At 36.5% G+C, this 26,814-nt stretch overlaps 1 long non-coding RNA gene and 1 pseudogene across 2 annotated transcripts in view; one reads left to right on the forward strand and one right to left on the reverse strand.

Moving 5' to 3' along the window:
- LOC139704677 (uncharacterized) overlaps positions 1-26,814 on the reverse strand; it is a 47,663-nt gene that overhangs the window by 11,344 nt on the left and 9,505 nt on the right. The gene's annotated exons all lie outside the window — the stretch shown is intronic.
- LOC114080792 (small nucleolar RNA U13) lies at positions 3,739-3,847 on the forward strand (annotated as a pseudogene).

The raw sequence follows: 26,814 nt of genomic DNA on the forward strand, positions 1-26,814 counted from the left end.
TATTTATTGATTGTTTTCAGACTAATATATGAATCTTAAACTGTTACTGTTGTAGGTACAGAAGAGGTAAGGCACTGAAGACAGCAGGAAACAGTTTTATTTGGCTGCAGCCAGGTTCAGAGGGCACAGCTTTTGCTGTAGTCAATCAATGTTTCCCCAAGCTTTGGAAGTACTTTGCCTTCCACTAGCAACGTGTAAGTGATGCAGTTTTTCCACATTCTGGACAACACTCAGTAATATTTGTCATTTGATGATAGCCATTCCTGCAGTATCGATTTGTGCTTTCAATTTTTACTTTCCTAATGCCAAATGACAGTTAGCATGTTTTTGTATGTTTCTTACCATTCCAATATCAGTTTTGGTAAAATATTTATTTATTAAAAGCTCTGTCTAGCCATTATTATTAATCTATTGTTTCACCATGGGAATATCATACAGAATAGTTACAATTCCCTCAAAATCCTTGTTTCTCAGCCAGATGTTTTGGTGCATACCTGAATCCCAGAAGCTTGGAAGGCTATAACAAGAGGATCAGAATTTCAAAGCCAGCCTCAACAATGTTGAGGTGCTGAGCAACTCAGTGAGAGTCTGTCTCTAAATAAAAAATACAAAATAGGCCTGGGGATATGGTTCAGAGGTTGGGAGCCCCTGAGTTCAATACACCATACCCACCCTCCCCCTCACCCAAATCCTCTTTTCTTTGCTCACTCCTTTCTCACTAATAGATGGCAATCTCTGATCTTTTTACTATGTTCAGAGTTTTGTCTTTTCCAACAAACTATCTATTTTGGATATTGATTATATCAGTATAATTTCAAGGACTATAACACACACACACTCATAACAAATACTAATATATTATTAGTGGCACAGGATGTTAACTTGAGGCAGCTCTGCTCATGTGGAGCAAGGAGTATATAAAAATATCTCTGTCGGGCTGGGGATGTGGCTCAAGCGGTAGCGCGCTCTCCTGGCATGCGTGCGGCCCGGGTTCGAGCCTCAGCACCACGTACAAGCAAAGATGTTGTGTCCGCCAAAAAACCGAAAAATAAATATTGAAATTCATTTTAAAAAAAAATATCTCTGTAACTTCCCTTAATTTTTCTATAAACCTAAATTTTTCTCTTAAAATGAAAAAAGAGAGATCCATATATCTGGAGACATAAAATAAATAGTATCTACATCTTGCTCAGAAAATCTTTAAATATATGAATACTCTAAATTTATGTATACAAACATTAATACTTAAATGAAAATTTAGATCATTGAATTAATCTGGCTATAAATGAAGTGAAATGTAATATATCCTTTGATTCAGTTATTTCACACTCATAGATTTAAGTTTAGAGCAATTCTTGAAAAAGTTTGGAAAAAACATAGACATGATTGCTTTATTTTGGCATTGTTCACAGAAGTACCAGAATTAGAGATAATCAGGAGAAGTTGGAGACAATGTTAAGATAATTATACTGGATTTGTACAATTTCAAATGTATAAAATTGAATTATAGCTATATGAATTAAGCACAGAAGACTTATTGATACATATTTAATATCATAAGTATTTATCCAAGTACATACATAAAACTCGTTAGAAATCTGCATAAACAGAGAAGTGGGCATTAGGGATGAAGGATAAGAAAAAGGTGAGTTAGGAGAATAGCATGAGACAAAATGCAGAATATCATGAGATGACCCCTCTGCACCTGAGATGAACACAAAAGATAAACAACTACAAATTTATTTACCTAAATAAAAATCATTTCACCATTTGTTAATCATTTATCCTGTTAGGAAAATAAAGTATATACATTTATTTGTTTATTATTATTGTTGTACTTAAGATGGAGAAAGAAAAGAATGAAAAGACACTCTTTCTCAAGGTAACTCAGATAGTGGAAAAGCATAAATAAAACAATGATCATGGATGACTTCTTGAGTAATGGTTTATTACCATTTTCTCTCATTAGAGTAAATACAAGAGGAAAAATGTTAGGAAATAAAAGTATAAAATCATCCCAGAGGAATAATACGCACTGAAAATAATTCTTCTATTTATCTCTAGTGGCAAAAATCAAAGAATTATTTTATAAAGAAGCAAAAAGGAAGAGAAATATCTGAATTTTCTTTGACTGATTTCTTTTTCTATTTTAACTTGATTATGAAGTAGAAAAGAATTTCTCATTTTGAAACCAAAAAAGGGTGGCATTTTGGCTTTCTCACTCTGACCTTGTGTGGATTTTCGATTTGCATATTCCATCTCAACTGCAGTATTTCTCAGTATCAAGGACTAGATGCACAGCAGAGCTGTGCTTCTTAATGTATCATCTGTTCACAATGGTTTTGCATAATGGCTCTATGTTGCTTGGAGATGTGCACTTAATTGCAGCAATCCATACAACACTCTGTAATGCTACAAACCTTAATTAGCTTTTCCACATATTAAGGGGATTCGAGGAGAGGGAAAATTCATCTAGATGTTAAAGGAGAATTCACATAGTTTTTCCACAACTAATATGTCATAAAATATTAAATGACAGTTCCTTTACTCTAAAGAACTTTTTGAAGAGTAAAGTATGAATAAATTCTACACATCTTTTGCCACAGTGGGAGGGGAATAGTTTATTTAAAACAAAGACAAACTGAGGAAAAAGTATTCTATCCTAATGTCAAATTTAATGCATGTGCTCTTCATCTTGGCTTTCAAAATTGAAAATTAGCATAGATATCTGGACATACTATCTTAATAAGAACATCATTCATTATAACATTCTTTAAACATCACTGTAGAGCCACAGTTGGCTTTTATTTCATATTTAGAAATATCAATTTTAGCTGTTTAATTTGATAAGGTAAACCATATAGAGAAAACAACCTATGATGATAACACAGAAATTTTTTATTAAAAATTTCAAATTTATTAAAATTTGTCTATGCTCAATCTTGTCAGTGCTAGATTTTTTCTCTTTTATAAAAATAAATTTTAAAACCTATTTCTGATAGGTTTTAAAATGCAAACAAGTAATATCAAAGATAGACCAAGATATTATTCACATATAGTGTTAGCATCTCTTCAAGGCACTATATATTCTAAATATTTTTTTTATTTTATCTAAGTCTCGAAACTACTTTATGATGTAAATATTTTTAAGCAAAATTCACAGAAGGAATCTATGGCTTCAAAAAGGTTAAGAAACTTGATAGAGCACAAATACTAAATGGCACAAATACTAAATCTGGCACTGACAAAGACTGAGCAGAGATATTTAATTTGATTCTGAGTACTGAAAGGAGAATAGCAATAAGGATATTCAGAATTGAGAAGGACATAGATAAGTTTATATAACTTCCTGTTTTATGCTAAAGTGCATACTTCAAGTGAACTTCTCAAGTACATTTAGTTTGAAATATATGTTAGAACTTCATACATGTCCATTGATAAATGAAATTCATAACTGAATTATAACAGAATGAAAGGTTCAGAAAAAAAATGGAAAAAAATAGCAAAAAGAAGTATTCAGACCATTCTTTTAGATATTTTCCTGACATCAAATTTCTTTGTATATCATGAAGTTTTGATATGATTATGATAAAGTTATGATATGATTCAATCTGTTATACTAACCAAGATATAATTGATTGCATGGATTTTATGACCTATATAAAAATGAATTAAATTTTAATCATTTATTTCATCATGACAACAATCTTTATTGTAACTTATAAAAATAGAATAAAGATACTTTTGGTTCATAAGTGTGATGATTATTGAGTGTTCATGTGGCTGGTGTGGGAGATATGCCTTGCTCTACACCTTGTCACTACCTCTGCACATTACTTATCTGTTGTAAAAAAAAAGGCTAAGGAAGGTATTTTATTAGGTACATTTAAAATCCTTCCTTCTCTCTTGAGTTCTTATTTCTTTTTAATAAATGATACCACCACCTTACTCTGATCTCTCCTCCTGGGGCCCATGAGCCACCCTAGAAATTGTCTAAAAAGAACAAAAAGAATTATCTTTCTTATTACCTTCCAATACATATCACATACTGTCCTGTTTAATTTTCAGTTTAACATACTGTCTTGTTCAATTTTCAATTTTTTTATCTTTTAAACTTTTTTTTACAATTCTATACCAACTAAAGGATAAAGTCTAACTCTAAATAATGACAGATCTGAACTTTCTTGATCTCTTTACCCTCTACACATAAATCCAGTATATTATATTTTCACTTCCCTGAACACAGTTGCTTCAAAATATGTTCAGGCCTCATCTCCTGGATGAAAATTTACAGAATAGCCCTGAAAAACTACCCTAAATTGTTTAATTATTGTATTTTGCACATAAAAGTGAACACAAAATTTTTCATTATGTGGATTCACCATTTTCAGAATGTTAATAGTATTTGTACGAATGTCAATGTTAATTTTTTCTTACAAGCATAAATACCAAAAGAAATTGATAAAAAATTCTTTAAAATTATTAAGGTACCAACTAATTATAACAAAACTAATGTTTCATTTACACTATTTTTATTAAACAGATGGAAGTCTGATGGCTTTGACAAATAGATAACATAGAAATCAAGATTCAGTGAGGGAAGGAGAGAAAGAGAGAAGCACACAGGCAACTTCACATAAAAATTAGCTTCGAGGGCTGTGATTTGCTCGCCTAGCATGGGTGGAACCTGGGTTTGATCCTCAGCACCACATAAAAATAAAGGCATTGTGTTCTGTCAATGTACACCTAAAAAGTGTATATATAAAAAAAGAGTAGTTTTGAGTACTAAAAAGTTAATTTTTTAACCAATAAATCTCTAAAACAACATGGATCTGAAAGTTTTTATAATTCTTACACATTTTTTTAATTCTAAGTCAAGAACTTTCACACACACAAAAATAATTCTGAGCTAGAACAAAAAAAAAAAAAAACTTAAAAAAAAATGTTTAGGAAAACTGAGAGCTACCAAAGGTTTACATTGTACCAGAGCCAGTACAAATGTGCTGAGGACACCAAATATTTTAGTATATGAGAAGATAAATCTATACACAACATACAGAATGAACTTCAGTTTCACATAATTCACATATTGTTATTTTTTGTTGTGAAGCTTTTAAGAAATACAAATATCTTAAAAGAAACAACTGAACCTTGCCAATATAGTAAGAATTATTGCCAAAAATGAACATATGTAGTTCTAACTCTTTAAGTATATTCTTTGCCAAAAAGAAAAGATGTATACTAAATAAGATTTATTTAAGATTTCTAAAGTCAAATAGCAAAAATGCAATTGAATAAGTAATATTCTAAAATTGTTGGCTCTTGAAATATGCATCTTTTTTAACAAATTGAATTAGGAATGATGAGATTTTAGAAGAATCTTATAATTTTTAAGGAAGCTAGCTAATTTAAGTACCATTTAACTCAAAAACTTGGCAACTCAGAGATGTCACATGACTCAATTATATGCATGTTTAAGAACTGTATCAATTCAACACACACTTATTCAAATGCACATTTTACTGAGCACTATACCAATATCAATGGAGGTCATAAAATCATTAAAATACTGTCCCTATCATGGAGGATTTTATAGTCTAGTTGGAAATTTAAGACCCTAGAACTAACAGCAAACAAAAGGTAGTGCATTAAAATGTAGCTTAAAAGAGAGTCACAATATTGGTGGGTGCTTAAACAACATTTTTGGCTATGAATTAGCTTGATTATGGCTTCATTATTGCATTAGCATTCTTCAAATATAATACCATGCATAAAAAGAGCATAATTTCATTTGGAAAAACAACAATAACAAAATAATGGAAAATAACTTTATTCCCAGAGAGTGTTATTAAGGTCAAAACACTGAATAAATAAATCTATACAAAGTATTATTTCATGTAAATGCTAAAATTAATTAAAACAAAATAGTCATGTTTAGTAAGGGGAAAGACAGCAATAAGTTGTAAAAACATTAAAACTAACATGAATAGAGAAAATCATCAAAGAGCAGCATATGTTTTCATAAAAAAAAACAGTTTCTCCAATTAATAATTATTTTGAGTTTTGGTGACTGGGAAAAAGTTCCAAATAACAGAACTAAGGAGGAACTTTTTGAAAGTGTCATCATTAGAGAGAAATGAGGAAGTCACAATATGCGACTTGATCACGTACTGCTCTTTCGTTAGAAAGGCCTGGGGACTCATCCAACCTGAAGGCAATGGAGGAGCCTCTGCCCTGCTAAATGAAACTCACAACATTTAGATCTCACAGATCTTCTCTTTTCATTTTCATCCATTTTGCAACTTCTTTTTCTTTCTAATCTCATTTCTATTAGAATTTTAGCTTTTCCAATGAATTGTCTTACTCTTTCCATCTTACATATATGGTTTGGTTTCTTCACTGGAATTTTGGTTTTGCTTTTATTCTAAGATGCATTTCACTCAAATTTATTTCTTAGCTCTAAATACTACTCTCAGATTTTAAGCCCAGTTGAGCTAATTTTCTTTTTCTTTTTTTGCTTTTGATTTCTATATCTCCTATCAAATATATTTCTTCTGAATTTAAGGTCAGAAAAGTTAGGGGGTAGCCTCCATTCTGCTTAGTCTGAAATATTGACATTTTCTCTTGCAAGCTTGTGTTTTGCTGGTGATCAATACAAAAGAGAAAAAAAATAACAGCAGAAATAATAAATTGATAACTCATTGCTATAAAATTTAAGTTCAGTCTTAAAACCAGTTCCAAAATAAAAATATAGTGACATAAATATGTACAAAGGATTTGATTTTATTATCATATTTTAACTGACTCATGTTTTCATCTAAAATATTTTGAGGGGTCTCCAAAAAAATCAATCAAAGTATACATTTATATTAACATCAGAAAACTCTTTCTCTCTATTTAATAAGATGTCATCCACTCAAACTCATTTCTACCTCTAGTGTGGTGCCTTAAGGCCATCATATTCGATAGTCCTAAGAATAAATTTGGGATGCTTTCTTGGGAACTGTAAATACTAGAGATATATAGAAATAATTTTGGCTTTGAGCAAAGAAGCCTATACCTTATTTTATTATTTAGAGAGTACAATTAGTCTACATTGCTTTTCCCCTAGGATACTATAATTTTGGCAACTCTTCCATTCATTGTTCTTACCCAAGGTACACGTGGGCCACAGACTTTGAAATAGAAACACATGCTCCATTTGGAGGACAAAGGTTTGTCCTAGTCTAGCCTCAGTGAAACTTACAAATGTGGGGGCTGCATCAAAAAAACTGGGCAAAAAACTTGAAAGAAAATAAAAACCATTCTCAGCTCACTAATGGAATGAAGAAATATATTTTTGTGTTTTATTTTTAAAATGGGGGACTATCTCATAATCTCTGAAAACCAGCACAATGTCAGAAAAAATTATTGCTTAATAAAACCACAGCAACAATCACAGCTTACCAACAATAACTCTGAGGTTTATTTTTGCCCTTCTCTAATCCAAAGAGTCTCTCTTATTTTTGGAGCATAGTGCAGTGCTGTCTCTGGCTAATACAAGTTTCCCTAGCCAGTGTCTCTCACAGACAGGTAATCTAAGAATGGCAGAAGGCATGAAGACTGTCATGCCAGGTTCTTTGCATGGCTTCCCATTACACAGGAAAGTACCTCTTATCTTCTCTGGGACTCATTTTTTCTCCTCCTAAATTACAATAATAATTAAACTTACTTTCTAGGGTTTCTTGGGGAATTAAAATAACTAATAGAAAGAGTGATTCATGCACTTGTTAAATTAGTTTTCTTACTTCCCTCTATTCTCTCTATATTAGTCAAGGTTCATTAGAAAAACAGATTCAATAGATTGTTTGCATGTGTGTGTGTGTGTGTGTGTGTGTGTGAGAGAGAGAGAGAGAGAGAGAGAGAGAGAGAGAGAGAGAGAGAGAGAGAGAAGAAGAAGAAGAAGGAGGAGGAGGAGGAGGAGGAGGAGGAGGAGGAGGAGGAGGAGAGGGGTAGCGGGAGGAGAGGGGATACAGCTTTAGTTTTAGGCATTTGCTGAGATTGATAATTCTAAAATCTGCAGAGCACTCCTGTGGGCTAGAAAAGAGATGATGATGTAGTTTCAGTCTAAAGGAAGTCTGGCAGCAGAATCATGCTTCTTTAGAAGAACTCAGTCTTTTCTCATAAAGCCTTCAGATGATTGGATCAAATTATGACAGGTATTTTGTCTTACTGAAAATCTATTTAAATATCAGCCACATCTAAAGAAATCTTCATAGCAACCTCTGTAAGGGAATTTCATCAAAATTTTGAGACTTATTCAAGCCAAGTTGACACATAATGTTAAGCATCACACTTCAATGTAGCAAGCAGTAACCACATTTCAAGGCAAATGCAATCCATATATTCTATACTCTTGTATAGTAGAAAGTCTATTCCATTTTCTCAAAAGTAGGTGGGAAAATTCAAATCATAGGATAATGAAACCACCTTATCTTAATGTAACTAAATTTAATTAAACATTTTTATTGAACATTTTGGTAGATATTCCCCTCCTAAAATTAATTGGTGTATCCCTTTATCACCAGAAAATAGGAGGAAGTAAACAGTAGTATGGGAAGCGTGTGTTACAATAGTTTTCCTTATTTCTGTAATAAGCTTTCTTTATCTTAACAGAACCAGATAAAGTTTGGGAAGTCAGGAAATGTCTCACTCAGAAGATCCTATTTAAGATTGGGAATCACATAGGGGTATATGTTCATTACACTTTGGAGGTGGGTTGACAGAAATTAATATCCTAGTAAAGGAAAAGCTTATACATAGACTCTGAGGCAATTGTGAGCCAGCAGGAGATGGGGATAAAGAGAAAAAAGAAGAGTCTTTCCACCACTCCAACATTAAGAAAAGGAGTCAGAGCAGTGGGAGGTCCTCTGGGAAAAGCTACGAAAACCTGGATTTTCGTGAGGTTTCCTTCTTTGAGGAACCAAATGTCTTTTAGGACCTGTCTGCTTTGAGCACCACTTCAGTGACTTCAGATCATTACCCATGCCCCAGGGTTTACAATTGTTACCTGCAGATATCATTACTAGAATTAGAATGACCAATGTTCTTTTTTTTTTTTTTTTTTTTTTTTTGAGAGAGAGAGAGAGAATTGAGAGAATTTTTAATATTTATTTTGAGATTTCAGTGGACATAACATCTTTATTTTATTTTTATGTGGTGCTGAGGATTGAACCCAGCACCCTGTGCATGCCAGGGGAGTGCACTACCACTTGAGCCACATCCCCAGCCCACCAATATTCTTTTTTACATTTTTTAATATAAAATGTTTAAATAATTGGAAAAGTAGGCATAATATGACTACAAATAACTGTGTTCCTGCTTCTTGGCATTTAGGATCTCAAAATTTAGGACAATATTGCTTCTAAGCCCTTTCATTAGGCAGAACAAGGAAATACATTTGAAAAGTCATGAATTCTTAGAATGTCAATTCAAATTTAATTTTTTATATTTTTATTTTGTCTCTAACAATGAAATCTGGGTTTCTAATAACAATAACATGTAACATGATATATTCCAACAGGTTTGACTTTGCTTCTGTTTCTTTAAATTTATTCTCTGTTCCATTATAGGTAATAGTTTATATTTTTTTTATCATTACTTCTTTTTTAATATGAGTATAATATACATGTATTCCTACTTACTTTTCCTTTTTAAAAAAAATGTTAAAATATAGCTGTGACCCCTGCTTGTAAATATAATTATGGATATTTTCAAAATATGGAGATAAAAGGCATCTCTGCACATCATTGAAAATGACTTACTTATTGCTGCTTACACAATTTGGTATTTACCTTTGGTCTAACAATTTAAGACAAAATTACTTGTTAAGAATTTGTTTGCTCACTTATATTAAAAGTAGTTATCATGATTGTAAGGTTTATAATTTTATGGTTCTACTTTTAAATTATGCATTGTTTATCTGTCTTTTAAAAATTTTACAGATTGTAAATCCAGGTTGCTTCTGGATTATTATTAAAGGAAGTGAATTGGACTATCCATAATGAAATACTGCAGTGAAAGATTTTTATAACAGCATGTGTCTAGATACAGAAATAAAGCCATGCATACTGGAAGAGGGGCAGTTATATTCTATATGTGCTTTATTCACTTTGTCTTGGAACACTACTCACAATGTAGAATACTTTCTCACCTAAGCTGATGAAGGCTTTATGGGTAATACCAGTTGTTTATAATTATCACTGGTGTTAGGATTTTCAGCACAAGGTAGAAGATAGCCATACAAAGACTGGTTGTGTAAGATCAATGTGGGGAAATTGGAAATGGCACAACATCCAAATCCAGGCATTAGAGTCATAGTCTTGGGTATTGGAATGAGAAAATTATTTTAAATCCTCAGCCAGTGTAGACACTTCAGCAGAGGGCTTGGAGTTCTCAGTCTAGTGCTGACACCTCCCTTTTGGTTGCTTTAGACTTAGGCCTAATGCATGCTTCTGTATTTTGCTTACACCATTTTATGGCCTGCCTCTTTTTGACTTCTTGCAATATCAGTGCCCATCGTCCACTGTGTGAGGCCACAACCAGCATGGCCAAACTAGTAGGTTCCAGTGAGGGACAAAGAGGGATGAGAAAAATAAACATACACACACACACACACACACACACACATGATTTGTTAGGCTTTGGATTATCTGTTGAGTATGATGATCCTGTGTTTCAGTCAGGATGTCGAGGAATGTCACTTAAGTGGAAATGGTTCCCCTTAAGAGAAGCTGCAAGTATTTATTCATTCAGCCACCCAATAAGTAGTTTTTGAAGACTTATTATGTGCCAGGCACTGTGATGGGTCCTGGAAATATGGCAGTAAGCAAAACAAATAAAAATACACATCTTCATAGAGCCAAAATCCATTTGTGACAGGAAGTAAACAAACTTAGAGGGTGGAAAAAGCCGTGCAAGTGAATGGAGAGGATAACTGTGTGGTTGCAGTTTTATATCAGTCTCACACATGACATGACTGACAATCATTTGTAAGCTCTCTGATTTCAGAAGTTAAAGCAATGCATTTTTAAATTTTTACTTTCTAAAAATTTTCCTTAGTTAAGGAGTCACAATGATTTTATAGTACTCCCCCTAACCTGTGGGTGATATGTTCTAAAACCGCAAGTGAAAACCTCTGAATATAGGCTGGGTTTTTCCATGTACATTAATATTTATGATACTTTAATTTATAGATTAGTCACAGTAAAAGATTAATTATAATATGTAAAATGATAATAATAATAATAATAATAATAATAATAATACACTTTAATAGTTTGCACTTTGGGGCCATTAATGGTACTTGAACATAAGCACCTGCAATAACAATTCTGCAATGGATATGGTTACTGAGTGACTAATGGGTAGGTGGTACATGCAGCATGGGTATACTCTACAAAGGAATACTTCATGTTCTGGGATTGATGGAATGAGATGGAAGGAAACGGTGAGATTTCATCAAAATACTCAGAATGGAGCATAACGTAAAACTTGTGAATTGTTTATTTCTGGAATTTCCTATTTATATATTCAAGTTTTATTTAACCAGTGAGCACTGAAACTGTGGATGAGGGGACTACTGTAGTAAGAAAAACAGTGGAACAGAATCTGGGAGACCTGTATTCCTCCTGACATTCTGTAATTGGGAGACTGTGTTTAGCTTAGCAGGTCCAGATGGTAACATCTCTCCTCTTCTGTAAGGTAAAATGTAGGCTGAGATGGTTTCCAGAGGGAACTTTTGGTCCAATTATGTGACTAGAGATTCTTGACATCAAACATGAAAACCAAATCTTCCTTTTCTTTTGTAGGTTTGTGTGGTATATTCCCAGGAGCCAAAGTGGTGGTGCAGGGCAACCTCTCTCTTCTCCACCTTCCTTCCTGGAAAGGGCATATGGGTTTGGGCACTTTGCTTTGCATCTCCTGGAGCCTTCACCAGCTGTTCTCTGTTGCATTCCCTCAGTTTGCTCCTGTGATGGAGCAAGTCCATTAGGGAAGGGTGGCTGCAAGAAAGACAGTAACAGGAAGTAGAGAGGAACACTTATCTCCCCAGAAGGGTAGGTTGCTGGTCTGGCCTCAGGTTGCAGAGATCAGATTGTGTGCTCAAGTGTGTGTTCCTTATTCTCCTGCTTATCAAAGTGGCTTAAGGTGGAGAGAGAGATCATAATGAGCTGGTAACTGGGTGGTGACTGGGGAGTCTTCACTGACTCTGGGGCCACATGTCACATTTACTAGAAAACATGAGCAGCAAGTCAGTCTCAGCGTTTTGTGATAATGTTTCTAGTTTCCTTCTCAGAGTAAGAGATTGTCAGTTTAATAAATAACTATGAGTACTCTTCTATTGAAGGAGGAGCAATACCAAGTAAACTTCAGTTGCAATAGGAGGGGGTCTCCTGAATAGAAAGAACAATGTCACAGCAGGAATTTCCAGATATTGGGGATTTATAGGTAGATCCTTCTCCAGCTTGTAATTTTGCATGTTTATAATAACCACAATTGTTATTAAAATAACTTGTTTTGAGCTCTTGGGGACTTTCTTTTTGTATTTGGTGTTTTGATCTAGGTTTATTGAGGCAGGAGAATAATATGATGAAATTGGGCAATCACCTTTTCCTAAACTTTATGAGACAAAAGATGATGTACATACAGGCATGATGAGGATCCAGGGAAGAGACTAGTTCACATTGAAATAATCTGGTAAAGTGGGCTGTCGTTTGCCTTAATCTGAAGTAAAACATTGTACTTTTTTGGTACTGGTTTCGTTTTGTAGTATTGAACCCATACATGCTATCCTCAGCCCATGCATGTACTCTATCACTGAGCTGCATACCCACCCCCAGCCTGATATTGAACTTATTATCCAATCTCAGTATTTTATTTCTTCGTGCAAAATTGGCAAATACTAATTATTGCAAAATCCATCTATTTATAGAAACTTTCATGTAATTCTGGTCTTATACCAATGTTGATATTTAAAGATCATAAATAGAATTTCTTCACAGATTTGTTCATTATGTCTCAACCACCAAATCCTCATTGAAACACTTTTTTTTCTTAAATTTTTGGGCTTCTTTGTTGAAATTTTCATACCAACATATGTTCATCATCAATTTATGTACTATATGTGTATTTGTGCTTTTTACATAAAAATAAAGATTTTTTTTGTCATTCTTCAAGAAAGAGCTTTTCCCTTGCCTGTAGTAGTGCCATTAGAAACAATTTTTGTATGTGTTTTGTTTTACATTAAGCATAATAATTATATACGTATATTTTAAATGACTATATTATGCACAATTTTTATTTGTAATGGAACTATCTCTGTTTCACGTTTAAGAATCCGGGTTGATGTAGAATATTTTATGCAGCTTCCCTATAGAGAAAAATAATTCAGACAGTATTGCACAAAACTATTCTGTGAAGACAATGCTGAAATTGTGTAAGTACAGCTTCTTCAATAGTTTGAATCATTAAAAAGTCTTAAATTACGTGTTTATTTGAAATCTATTCCTTGGCAGGAATGCTAAGAAATTCAGAGGTCTCTGTTCTTCAAAAAGTGGCTTCTGAGTCACTGCCAAATCTAGCTGTGCAGCGGAGTCCCCTGGGCAGCCCCATCTCCAGAGGCTTAAGTTGGGGTCAGGGAATGAAGAGAGGGCCTATGCTGCTTGCCCTTTCTAGTATTTTTTAACTTATAAAAAGTAAGAAGTTATCTATAAAGAAAATATACAACAGAATCATGGCCATGAAAGGTTTATTAACCAGGCATGGTGCTGCATGCCTGTTGTTCCAGCTGCTTGGGAGGCTGAGGTAAAAGGATCAGTTGAGCCCAGAAGTTCAAGGCCAGCCTGGGCAACATAGATTCTGTCTCAACTAAGCAAAAACCAAATATTTATGGCATTCCTCTCCAGACCTGTGTCCTTCCTCCTATGAGGACTTGTGGTCTATTAAGCATCTCAGTAAAAAGATTTATAATTTTCTTCTAGATCAATAAAAATTTTTAATGTATTATAAATTTGCTGTAGCTATTATGAAGGCAATGTTTTTACCTATATGTTTTTTCCTAACTGGTTATGATTAATACATATAAAAACATTTATTTCTATATGTTTATTTCTTATTCAGCTACTTATTAGTGCTTATGTTTATCACTTGCTTGCTGACTGGAAATTTCCAGTCCTGCCTAAAGCCCACAGGTCCCACATGTTAATGTTTTAATTTCTCTGATTGTCTAGCTTACATGATTATCAGCAAGTCACTAAGTTGTAGGTTTTATGCTTATATTCTTCTTGGATGGACCAGGAAGCTGCTGTCCTCCTACAGAGGTTGAGTCTCTATGGTGGGTGACAGTCCCTGGCAAGGTAAATAAAACTCTCTTTTGATTTCAAATTCAAACTTACAGTGTTTCCTGGAGTGCCTCTCCATAACACATCCATTCCAGCAAATGCCATAATTTCATTCTTCTTTATGTCTGAGTAATAAGGAATATATATCTTTGTTACAATGTATTTTTTCCATATTAATTTATACAGCTTCATACATGTTCTTTTAAAATCCCAACATGATTTCTTTAAAAATTGAGCACTTTGTGTAAAAAGTATAAAGTTCATTTAGATGAATAAAATTCTAAAAATATCTAAGAAGGAAGAATAACAGAAGTTCAGAGTAGACTAGAAGTTACCAAAAGCTGCAGAAAGAAGGGGGGAGAGATGGGAAAGTTTGGCAAAAAAATAAAATAATAAACATCCCAAAGTCATTTTTAAATGAAGAAACTTCACCAAGTGAAGCAAAGCAATTTATTGAATAAACTTTTTTTAAAAAGAACAATTCACAATACAGCAGCACAAAAGTAGAATAGGGCCACAGGATCAGGAGGCATTTACAAACAGAAAAGAGATGTGAGGTACAAAAACAACTCAACCGGTTACAAAGTCAGCTTTTCAGGTTGCAAATGGTGTTTGTCTCATTTGGTCAGTTCAGACCTCCCTACTGTGATTGGCTGGGACTCTCTGTTAAAAAACAATACCCTTAGTTTCATTTCAATCCTCTAAATACTAAAATAGATTGCAAATGAAGGTTCATTTCACAGTAGCTTTGGGGGTAGGAGAGCAAGAGAAGGATGATATGTACACAGAAGACATGGAGCCACACTATCCCTCCAAGACTCTCTGTTTCCACATGGAATTGTAACCAACAATCCAGGATTTTTGTTTAAGGAAATTAGACCCAGAGGAGCTTCTGAATTAATGTGACCTATCCCCAACTAACTGCCAGTCTTGATGGCAAAAATGTTGCAAAAATGTCCACGGGTATGCAGAAGACCAACCTCTAGGGAAAGATGAATTGGGTGCACCTGACTTCACCACACACCTCCGCCCCAGCCAAACCATGCAGATTTCTAAACTGTTACATAGTGTTTATGTTGTACCGGGTACTCTATGTTAACATTCAAATGGTTTAGAAAATGCAGAGACACTTCACCCCACCCGTCGAGGCTCAGGGGGCCTTCAGCATCACCCCCTCCTTCTCAGAGGGAAGGGGTTATTTCCGTGGCAGGCCTGAAGGTCTCCCGACCTGCATAAGGCAGCTGGCCAGGGGGTCGTGGTGCTGAGGACTTCCGTGGCTAGTGAGCATACAAGCATGCCCAGGTCTCCTCTCCCAGCCTCTGCAACTGACTCTGCACTCAGGTCTATCACCGCGGGCAGCATGGACAGCAGCCAATTAGTGCACTCTGGCTGGCTGAGGAAATCGCCGCCAGAGAAGTTGCGACTCTGTGTGAGTACAGGCGGGTACAGGGGTGCTGGCGAATGGGCGGATAGTAGGTGGGGCCAGGCACTTTCTCTACAGACTTGTCCCAGCCAGTCTCCCTGGAAACGCAGCCACTTTCAAAGTTCACATTGAGGGTTTTGGAGGCGAAGTGTGGATTTCCAAGGCAGGGTGCCATAGTTACCACGGAAGATCAGGCTGAAATTTCAGCAGGGAGCAGGGTTCAGCCCTCTTGCCTGTGCCCTTAGGGTCACCTCCAGTGGTTCACAGCTGCTGTTGGCCCTGTGCTTGGACCATTCAACTTTGTTATTTCAGTATTTTTCATCCTGTGAGCAGGGCCTTCTAGTTTTATCCTGAAGCCTAAGCTCTTTAAAAGGGCTAATTGTTTTATACCGAGGTAATTTCAGATGCACACTGAGACAGAATTGGTGGGGAGACCCGTTGCCCTTTACCCAGCCTTCCTGGGTGAACTCATCTTGAAACCCCGTGTTGTGGCCTCATCAGGTGCTGACAGCAGCACAGTCAGGGTGCAGAAGGGCTCTGGTGTTGAGCAGCTGGCCTGTCTCCCTTTCTTTTCACCTCTGTCCCTCCCAGTCCTGGCACATCCTTCACCCCTGACAGCCTTGAAGTTGTCTTCTGTGTCTGTGACCTGGTCATCTGACCAGTGTTGCTTCAGTGGACTCAGGTGGTATGTTTCCTTTCAGAGAGTTTCAGCATGAGACTCTGGTGACTTGTCCAAGCTGTTGTGTGTCAGCAGTGTATTTTCTCTTTGTTAAGTGGTAGCCTGGTCCATGGATGTCCAATCTCATGTCTTGACCATTGACCCACTCATCTTAGTTCAGGAATCCTTATGGCAAAGTACATTGAACACATTCCCTGTGACTGTATTCTCTTTGAGCATAATGCCCTCGAGTCTTGCCTTTTTTATTTTAGGATTGTTTGTTTTTGTTCTATGTTGAGTTTGGAGAATACCTTATACATTCAAAATATATAAACTCCACTTTGCTCAAAGTGGAGTTTATATATATTTTTTTCTTTTTTTCCTTTTAGTGGGTGGGGTATTGAGAATTGAACCCTAGGGCACTTTACAAATGATTTACATCCTCAGTATTTTTTTTTTATTTTTAAGATGGGGTTTCAGGAAGTTGTGGAGGCTGGCCTTGAATTGAGTCATAGGCCATCCTCCTGTCTCAGCCTCCCACGTTTATGGAATGACAGGCATGGCCACCACATGCAGCTTGCATGTTCATTGAGTCTTTAACTTATATTTTTATCCAATGAATCAGGGCTTCCACTGAACAGAAGTTTATTAATTTATTCATCTTCACTTTTCTAGGTTTTATTTCATTGTCAAATCTGGGAATGTTTTGCTTAACCATATGTTCTAAAGATTTCCCCATTTACTTTAGTTTTGTTTTCATAAATGTCATGGTTTGGGTCTAGAATGTCCCCCAAAGCTCAGGTGGCAGTGCTGAAGTTTTAAGAGGTGAAAAGTCTGGATTACAAGGGCCCTGACTTCCATCAGTGGGTTAACCATTCTAATAGATTAATAATTTGAATAGAGCAGGTTGGTTTATAGCTCATAGTAGAACACCTGCACAACATGTGTGAGGTCTTGGTTTCCATCTCCAGAACCAACAATTTCTGAATTCAATGTTTTATATGAATTTAAATATCATTGCATAGCTGTACAATGTTAACTTTAATTATCTACTTATAATTTTTGTCCCAATATGATTTTACTGTCATGTTTGCAATGAACAGATGATTAACTAATAATTTCTGATGAAACACTTAAAGTATCATATTTACAGAACACCCTTTGCAATACAAAATAAATAGTTCTATGCATTCCAAGTAAGTGTGAGAGATATTAACAATGAATTTCTAGGAGCAAAAGTCTAAAAGTAATAGTTCTACATTAAAATGTTATTTAAAGATAATATATTAATATAGGCAGAAAAATATCAAACTGAATCAAGTGTTCTCTGGGGTTGTAGCTTAGTGGTAGAGTACTTGTGAGGCACTGGGTTAGGTTCACCACCACATATAAATAAATAAATAAGCAGAAAGTTCTATCAACAACTAAAAATATATATTTATAAATAATCATGAAATCGTGACTTAATGTCTTTTGCCAGTAAGCGGATGAATCTAGAAACTATTATGCTCCGTGAAGTAAGCCAATCTACCCAACATGGTCAATCTATAAACGTCTCAATAATATGTGTCTGGGTCGAGTACAAACATGCATTGTATTTGATCTTATTGATATTATATACATACAATCCATTAAATGCTTACACATAGTGAGAATCTCACTGGCCCTTTTACTGAAGGAGGCTCCTGACATTCCATGGAGGGGGACTGAGCCCGCTCAGGACCCCATTTTCCTCCCCTACTGCACCATCAGCTGTGGGGAAGGACAGGTTAGGTGGAGTTCAGATGGGACCCTTAAGCAAGGAAAGAAAAGAGCTACTTGTTACAAGCTGGCCTGGGGTGAAGGGGGCGCTGGGCAGACAGGTGGGTTGCTGGGCTTCCAGACTGTAGTGGACTCTGCCTGGTTCTCCTACCTTTCAGGGCACGCAGCTCCAGGGTGAGGCTCTAGGTTCACTTCCTGGAAGGTTTTGCTCTCTGCTTTTCAGGTCTGACCTCTAAGCCCCTGGAGACCCCCACCCAGTTGCCCTTCTGAAGCTCCAAGTTCCTGTCCCTATTACCCCACCCCTGGCGCCTGAATGCCACTCAACCATGTTGCCTTGAGACCCCCCCACCTGCTTCCACTGGTGGGCCCAAAACAGACCCACCAAGGAAGAGACGCCAGATTGACAGCACAGTGCTACAAAGTATCCAAGCTACAGATAATTCACTAGGTGCTGGAAACCCATGGCCAGGATGGGGTGAGAAAAAGGAGGAAGCTGTGATCTGAACGACCTCTGCCCTGGGCGCCACAAGTATAGTCAAAGCTGGACTGGTCCTTCTGCCCTCCTGCAGGCCATCAGTGGATTCCCCACTCCATGCAGACTTGAGAACCGCCCTGCAGGGCGTGTATAGTGGACTGCATGCTCCAGAGCTGTTGGATGGGGTGGCTCAGAAGCCTGAGGCCTGGGCACCTGGAGCTGGGCTTCAAAGGGAGGAGGCCAAATCTCCATTTTTTTACCTGCCCATTCTCTCTCTGACCAATATGGAAGCACTTTTCCAGAGGCCTTCCACCACTTTGCTTGCCTATGGGATCCAAAGGCTGCATTCATTTTTTTGTCTTTAGGTAGAGTGGTGGTTGCTGTGTTCTTTAGTCTGAACCTAGAATCCGGGCTCAGAGGATCCTCCTTCCTCTGTTACTGAAGGGTCCATTTTCTCCCCTCTGCTGAGAATTGAAGAACAGGACACAAATAACTAAGCAAACAAATAAACAAAAACCCAGCATGTTTATTGCAAGAGCAAAAGGTAACAAAGTAATAAACGTCTCCCAAGAGAAGGGGAGTCAACAGGAAATACTGACTGGTTCTTTTTGTAAATATATTTTAGTTGTAATTGGACAAAATAACTTTATTTTATTTATTTATTTTTGTGGTTCTGAGGGTTAAACCCAGGGCCCCACATGTGATAGGCCCCACTGAACCACAACCCCAGACCCCTGACTGGTTCTTTCCATAAGCTTTGGACCTTCTTCCTCCTTCTATCTCCTCCCCCTCCACACCCCCCTTATAACTCACTGGATTACCCCATGTCTATGCATCTTAGTCTTTCTGTTGGACCCCCAAGCATTGGAGTCTGCAGTGGGAGTGGGACTGGTATAGGCTGGGACAACCCCTCCTTTCTCCTAGAGGCTACAATTTGTCCCATGGCTGCATTACAGCCCCATCCACAATAGCAGCCAGCACAGCCATCTTGGGTTAGGCATGGGCAGCAGGGGCTGTGTGGGAGGGGGTGAGGACAGTGATGAAGTAAGGAGGTCAACTGAGTTTCCTGGAGGCTGAGGGCCTTGCTCAGTTTGGTCACTCCATGCCAAAGAGGCTTTCCCCTCAGCCTTTCTAATTCTCTGTAACCACCCCAATAGGCTCTCCTGCTGGCCACATTCATGCTATCTGGTGGCACCTTGATGGGTATGCATAAGTGCACATGCTGACATTCAGGGAGGGCAGGGCAGTCATGGCAGCCTCCTTGTACACACACACCTGTGTGAAGAGGTGATGTCAGGTGTCTGTATCATCCCTTCATTTCTGGGGGACCTGGGATCAGCTCACCTTCCACAGTGTGAATTCTGCTGCTAAGAAGCCTTCTGTACCTACATGTGTTAGCCAAAGTCTCAGGCTAGATTAGGAGGACCTTGAGGGCAGATGGGCAGCAATTTAGGGGACTGCTATAGCAGTCATGTGACTGTATAAATGGCAACCTGCCTTGTGTATGCTGTATGGAAGCAAAGGTTCCCAGGTTATCAATCCTCATTACCATCTCTGGCCTCTCAGCTCCCAGTCCTTCCCCTTCCCCTCCTGTGAGGCCAGCCTGTCACAGGCCAGCTGTGCTTGTATCTCTGGTAGTCTGGATTTGGGTCCTGCTGGAGTGAAGGGTTTCCTGAGACATAGCTCACAACTCTTCTGTACCTCCTTTTCTGCTGGACTGGCCTCTGGGCCTGGCTGGACCTTGATGCAGGCATCAGAGTATAGGAGGAGGCAGAAGCTCTATAACTGGAGGTGCCAAAGACCATGACAGTGAGAGCCGTGTGATAGCTTCCTCTGGTCAAAATCTGTGTCTGAGATATCCTTCCTTCCTCCTTTCCACCATAGATTTGCCTCCTCCTGGGCTCAAGGAGGCCCAGGAGGCATGGATGGACCTGTCAAAGCCAAAGGATTCTCAGAAAATACCCTTTATTGCTACTCTGGGGTGAGGTTGCCATCTGCATGGGTGAAGTTGGTGATTGAACTCAGTGCCTCGTACATGCTAGGCAAGCACTCTACCACTGAGACAAAATTTTGGCCCAATTTTCTTTCAGAAGCTTATAACCTTTTAACAATTTTCATCATTGGCACTCAGGTCATCCACACACCCAAATATAATATGTGAACACTTCCTTGTTTGAAATCCACATTCCAATTCTCTGATGTTTCATGGTACTGCCAATAATTATATGTCCTATCTTGGCCTCAATTAAAACAAACTTGTGCTGCATACCTCTATAGTCCATGTCCCTCTTTGTTTTAAAAGCATAGGACTTGGTGGTCCTTAACATCCCTATAGATCAGCCTGTTTCATAATCAGTAACCCCTGATTAAACTTACCACATATTCAATATCAACCTGTATATTAATAGGGAAAGGAGTGTTGAGTTAAATTCTAGCTGGTGTTTGCCTTTGATGTAAACTGAAACAAGGTTCCTTGGATCCTGAAATGGAAACCCTGAGATGACACAGATATATGAGCATGTTCTGTTTGTGTTATACTATGTAATATATAGGGCTGGATTTTATATGCATACACTACAATTCCTGCGTTTTAAAATAATTGTTACTTCCCAAGTGTGATAAGCATAAGGAATATTGTAAGAGTCATGTGATCTTGTGCAGGTGTTTTGGATTTGGAGTCAGATACAGCTCATCTTTAGTCCCAGTCCACCTGCATATGAGTTGTGAGAATTTGTCCACAGGAGAAAACAGATATTATAGCCTGGCCATTTGGTCTAAGCTCAAATTGCCCAAAAAGTTTGTATTTCATGTATTTAAACAATAGAATCAAGGCTGTGGAAGACTGCAGGTGATGTGTTCCTAACCTCCTGGAATCCCATCTTTTTTTTCCACCTGATGTCTGAAATGGGAAAGAACTTGTAATCAGTATTCAGTGGGAAAAATAATCTCCTTTTGGACACTTACTGATTGGAGCTTCCTCTCACAATCAGGACATTGTTTCTCCTAATTTTGAGGCATGAGGAGAAATATTAGTAGGGAACTCTGTCCCTCAACTCTATCATGTAAAGAGATGATCAGGTCCTTTGAGTTCCTGATGTTAAGGGACCCCTAGCTCTAAAATCTGGAATGTGGTTCCTGTGAACTGAGATGACAGAGAAAGTCAAACTCGAGGTTGTAGTTCCCAAAACACACATACTTCATTAGTAGTATTTTATCTGTCACAGAAAGATAATATTCTGGGTAGGATAGTTATGTTATTAATACTACTTTCAACTGTTTCTTTTTATTTTGTTAATGGAATACTAGAAATATTTAAATTACTCTGTGCCTTACATGTTTTACATTGGATATTGTTGCTTTAGGTGGTTGCTTCCCAGTTCAACATGAAATCTGTCCCCTAAGAAGAAGAGAGGGCACAAGAGTTAAGTGAAATTTTGTAATAATTGTCATTATATTAGTTTTCTTCATGAATAATATGCAACATATATAATCCATAAACTGAAATTACTTATTATACAAGGTTTGTTCTGCTTGTTGGGCTAGATCCAACTTCTGGAAGGAAATCTTGCCATAAAATAGCAGCAGCCTGACTAGGCACACCTCATGCATGTCTATAATCCCAGCATCTTGGGAAACTGGGACAGAAGAATCATGAGTTCAAAGCCACTCTCAGCAAAAGATAACTGCCAAGAAACCCAGTGAGACTCTGTCTCTAAATAAAATACAAAATAGGGCCGGAGACATGGCTCAGTGGTTGAGTGCCCTTGAGTTCCATCTCAGGTATCCTACCCCCCAAAATAGCAGCAGCTTGAAGCTCTGGTGTGCAATCTGAGACCTCAAAAAAAAAAAAGCTGCAACCAACAATATTTAAAACTGGCCTTATTCATGTATGAAATGGATACAATTCCCTGTCACTCAAAAAGAAGGCTCACTGGTCTCAGACTGGTAGGGAACAGTGTGAAGCCATATTCCAATCAAGAGCACTTAGTGAGAACTATCCAATCCTACATGCAGCCCAGGAGCAAATTATAAATCAAATTATGATTTGGTAAATATACACAATATTCATTATATACATAATTATAATTCCATAATATACATGAATCTGAAATCTGGTCCTTTTCTCTTGAGTCTGCCATTTCTGCATTCAACTCCAGGCTTCACTCTCATGCTTGGGAGTCCCAGGTTGCTCTGATGTACAGGTGGTGGAGATCCCTATGGAGCAGGCCTGGCTCCTGAGCACAAGGAAATGGTTAGTGTGCTATGACATCATGAGTCTGAGGAGGGAAGCTGGGGAAGGGAGACTGTTGGAAGCTGGGGAAGGGAGATGGGCCTGGCTGTGGCAGGAACAGGTGCTGGCAAATGGGGACTCTGGGCAGTCTCTGTAGACTGCAGTCCTAAGCACTCCACTGGGGCAGCCCACCCCCAATCCTACTGGCTCATCCAGGTGGGGAGCATATGAGTGGCAGAGACCTCTCACAGACTTCCTTATCCTTGCAGGGCATCCTCAGTCCCTTTCTGAAATACTATCTGGCAGGAGTACACCTGCAACCTAGGCTCTTGCCAGATGCTGGTTATAGACAGATGGGATGGTTATAATAATCAAATCTTTACATGCCTTTTTCCTTCAGGAGAGGACCTGTGGTCTATAGTGCCTTGCTTGTTCCTCAGCTAGCTAGTTTCATTTTTACTTTCTTAAACATTACTAGGTATTGAACCAAGGGATACTTACCACTGAGCTATACAACTTGAACTTTTAATTTTTATTTTGATATAGGGTCTAGCTAATTTGCTGAGATTGGTCTTGTTAAGATTGGATTTATCTAGACTTTTCAATTGCAATTAAGTATGTAATTTTTACTTATATGTGGATTCATATACTGATTTGTTCATATGGTGATTCCTCGATGATTATTGTAATAGCATAATTTCATAATATACATGAATTTCAGGAGATGATAAGTATTTCTTTTGCTCTTACAATTGAAAAATTTCTTGTATAATTACATATATATATATATATATATATATATATATATATATATATGTGAATTTAAGAATGTATGCTTTGGTTATTTATTTTATTAAAAGAAAAGCATGTTGATTTTTAAAATTATTGCATTAAGTTACATATTATTTTTGAGTTCATTTTGACATAATCATATAAGCATGGAATATAATTTGCCCCACTTCATTACCAGTAATTCCCCTTTCACTCTTTTTCTACCTTTTCCTCTTTTCCATTTATTTATAGTTTTAAAGAATTACTGCTTTATAGATACACATAAAGGTACAATTGCCTGTGATATATTCATATATGTACAAAGCAGTTTTGGTGGTAATATATTGTAGGTTAATTTGGGGAAAATTCTCATCTTTATAATGATGAGTTTTATCATCTACATACAGAATGTGTAATTGAGTCTTTTATGTGTTTCTCATAATTTTTATTTTCTCACAATTCCTAAAAATTTTTTTCTAAACTTGTGTACATGTGAATTACCACATGAATATTACACCTATACAAACCTTAAACATAGTGTTTTACACTATTTTTAAACTGGATATACTATAACCAAAAATGAGACTGGAACCTAGTGTCCATTTACCTCACAGATTATTATTTATCTCTTTCAAGTGTTTGCAAGAGTACTGTTGTGGTCTTTCATGTTTTCATGGTCACATATGCTGTGATTTGAGAAGTAACTCTCATTGATGGGGAGTGTCATGTATCTTCAATAGAAATACAGTTTCCACAAATAGATAATAATAACTTAAACTGCTCTTGAGTTTACAAGTATTCATTTGTTTAGTATTTTCATCAATACTATTTAATTTTGTCTATGATTGGATTTCATTCTATATTTCTCTAAATGCTAAAGATGTTGAATTTTTATGATTATTGAGCACTTAGATTATCTCCTGTATGAATTGGAAGTTCAAGGAACTTCCATGCATTTCTGTTGTGATACCTGGCTACAAGGATTAAAAAATTAAACCCAAAAAGGCAAATATAGTTTCATTTCAAGAAAAAAAATGATTTTACTAATTAATAAAAACAAATTGCTCTTTTGCTTCCCCTCAGTATGTATTGTATTTTTCTCTGTTTTATTTTATAGGTCATTTCCGATAGAATTCTAGGGCTTATCTTGGGAAATTCCAACAGGAAAAATAAATAGGGGAAAATCTCCCTTCCTTAAGGCTGCAGGAAAATAAATCTATTTCCTCAAAATCATTTAGTAAATAAATTGTTGAACGACATTCACTAAAATATACACTCCTCTTCCTTGAAGGCTTGTTTTTTTTTTCCCTTGAAAGTTTTTGACACTGTATTATGCATTCTATTATCTTGATTTTGGAGTTTATTACAAAATCATATGGGATAAGATTTGGCAAATCCTTGAAATATTTATACATAATTTATTGTTTATTGAATAAAAGGACATTTATTTTTAGTAATAGTTACATAATTATTAAATGACTTATATGCCTTTTTGATTTATTTATTTCCTGAGTCATACTTAGCATCTGGGCCTGTGGTATGCTCTTTTGCACTGTATAATTTCCAAGTGTTTATACTCATAACAGATCTGGGATAACAGCACTTTATTTGAAGAGTTTCTTAACATTAAAGAAGGAAAAACATTTGTGTTGCTCCTGGGATGTCTTCTCTAGGCACTGTCTTCAAAATGGGGAGAAAATAATATTTCTCCAGACAGACATTCCTTATATCAGGAACAAAATAGCCTTTGAAGGGATTCTATAGCGTTTTGTCTCTGTGTAGTTCTCTGTGTGTTGCTGACTTACCATTTGTTATCCAGACATATCTGTGTTTTCTCACCTTTAAAATGTGAATAATTGTAGAGGGCACTGATGGGTAATTTCATCAAGGCTCCTAATACATGTATGTGCTTTGGGCCACAGCTCACAAACCACTTGGAAGATACTGTGTACATATTGATTGTTTATCCATTATGTGCCACTCATATGATTTTTTTTCAAAAGCTTGTAATAACCATTTCACTATAGGCCCCGTGTCATCCATGTGCCCAAGTATAACAGATTGAATCCTCCTTGTCTGAATTTCAGATTCCAGTTCTCTGATGATGCAAAGTGACACAACTAATTATATTTCTTCTTGTCCTCCTTTTACTCTGTGTCCTCAATGAAATAGTTCTCTGCCCAATCCCTCTATCGCTCATGTTCTTCTGTGTTTATAAAATGACATGGAAATCTGACCACAAGTCTGATACCAGCCTCAGACTCATTTGTAAAGGAGGGTTGAGATTAGTTTTGGCTGGTGTCTTCTTTGTTATAAATTAAACCAGGACTTCACTGGGTACTTAAAAGGGAGCCCTATAACCAATCATGTATATAAAAATGTTTTGTTTATGTATTGTATGTATCATATATGTGCATATTGTATATAATACATAATTATAAACAGTTCCATATATATTTATAGAGAAAAGGGGTAGGATTGCCCACTTTCACCACTTATATTCAACATAGTCCTTGAAACACTGGCCAGATCAATTAAACAGAAAAAATAAATTAAAGGGATATGTATTGGAAAAGAAGAACTTAAATTAGCACTATTTGCAAACAATATGATTCTATAACTAGAAGAGCCAAAAAGATCCACCAGAAAACTTCTAGGACTAGTAAATGAATTCAGCAAAGTAGCAGGATATAAAATCAACACCCATAAATCAAAGGCATTTCTGTATATCAGTGACAAATCTTCTGAGAAGAAAATGAGGAAAACTACACCATTTATAATATTCTCAAAAAATATGATACTTGGGAATCAACTTAACCAATGAGTTGAAAGAGCTCTATAATAAAAACTCCAGAACCCTAAAGAAAGAAATCAAAGAAGACTTTAGAAGATGGAAAGATCTACCTTGCTCTTGGAGAGGCAGAATTAAGATCAAAATGACCATATTTCCAAAATCACTCTACAGATTTAATGCAATTCCGAACAAAATCCCAATGGCATACCTCATAGAAATAGAAAAAGCCATCATAAAATTCATCTGGAAAAATGATAGACCCAGAATAGCTAAAGCAATCTTTAGCATGAAGAGTGAAGCTGGTGGCATCGCTATACCAGACC

The sequence above is a fragment of the Marmota flaviventris genome, chromosome 2, assembly GCF_047511675.1.
Source record: "Marmota flaviventris isolate mMarFla1 chromosome 2, mMarFla1.hap1, whole genome shotgun sequence".
NCBI classification, from domain to species: domain Eukaryota; kingdom Metazoa; phylum Chordata; class Mammalia; order Rodentia; family Sciuridae; genus Marmota; species Marmota flaviventris.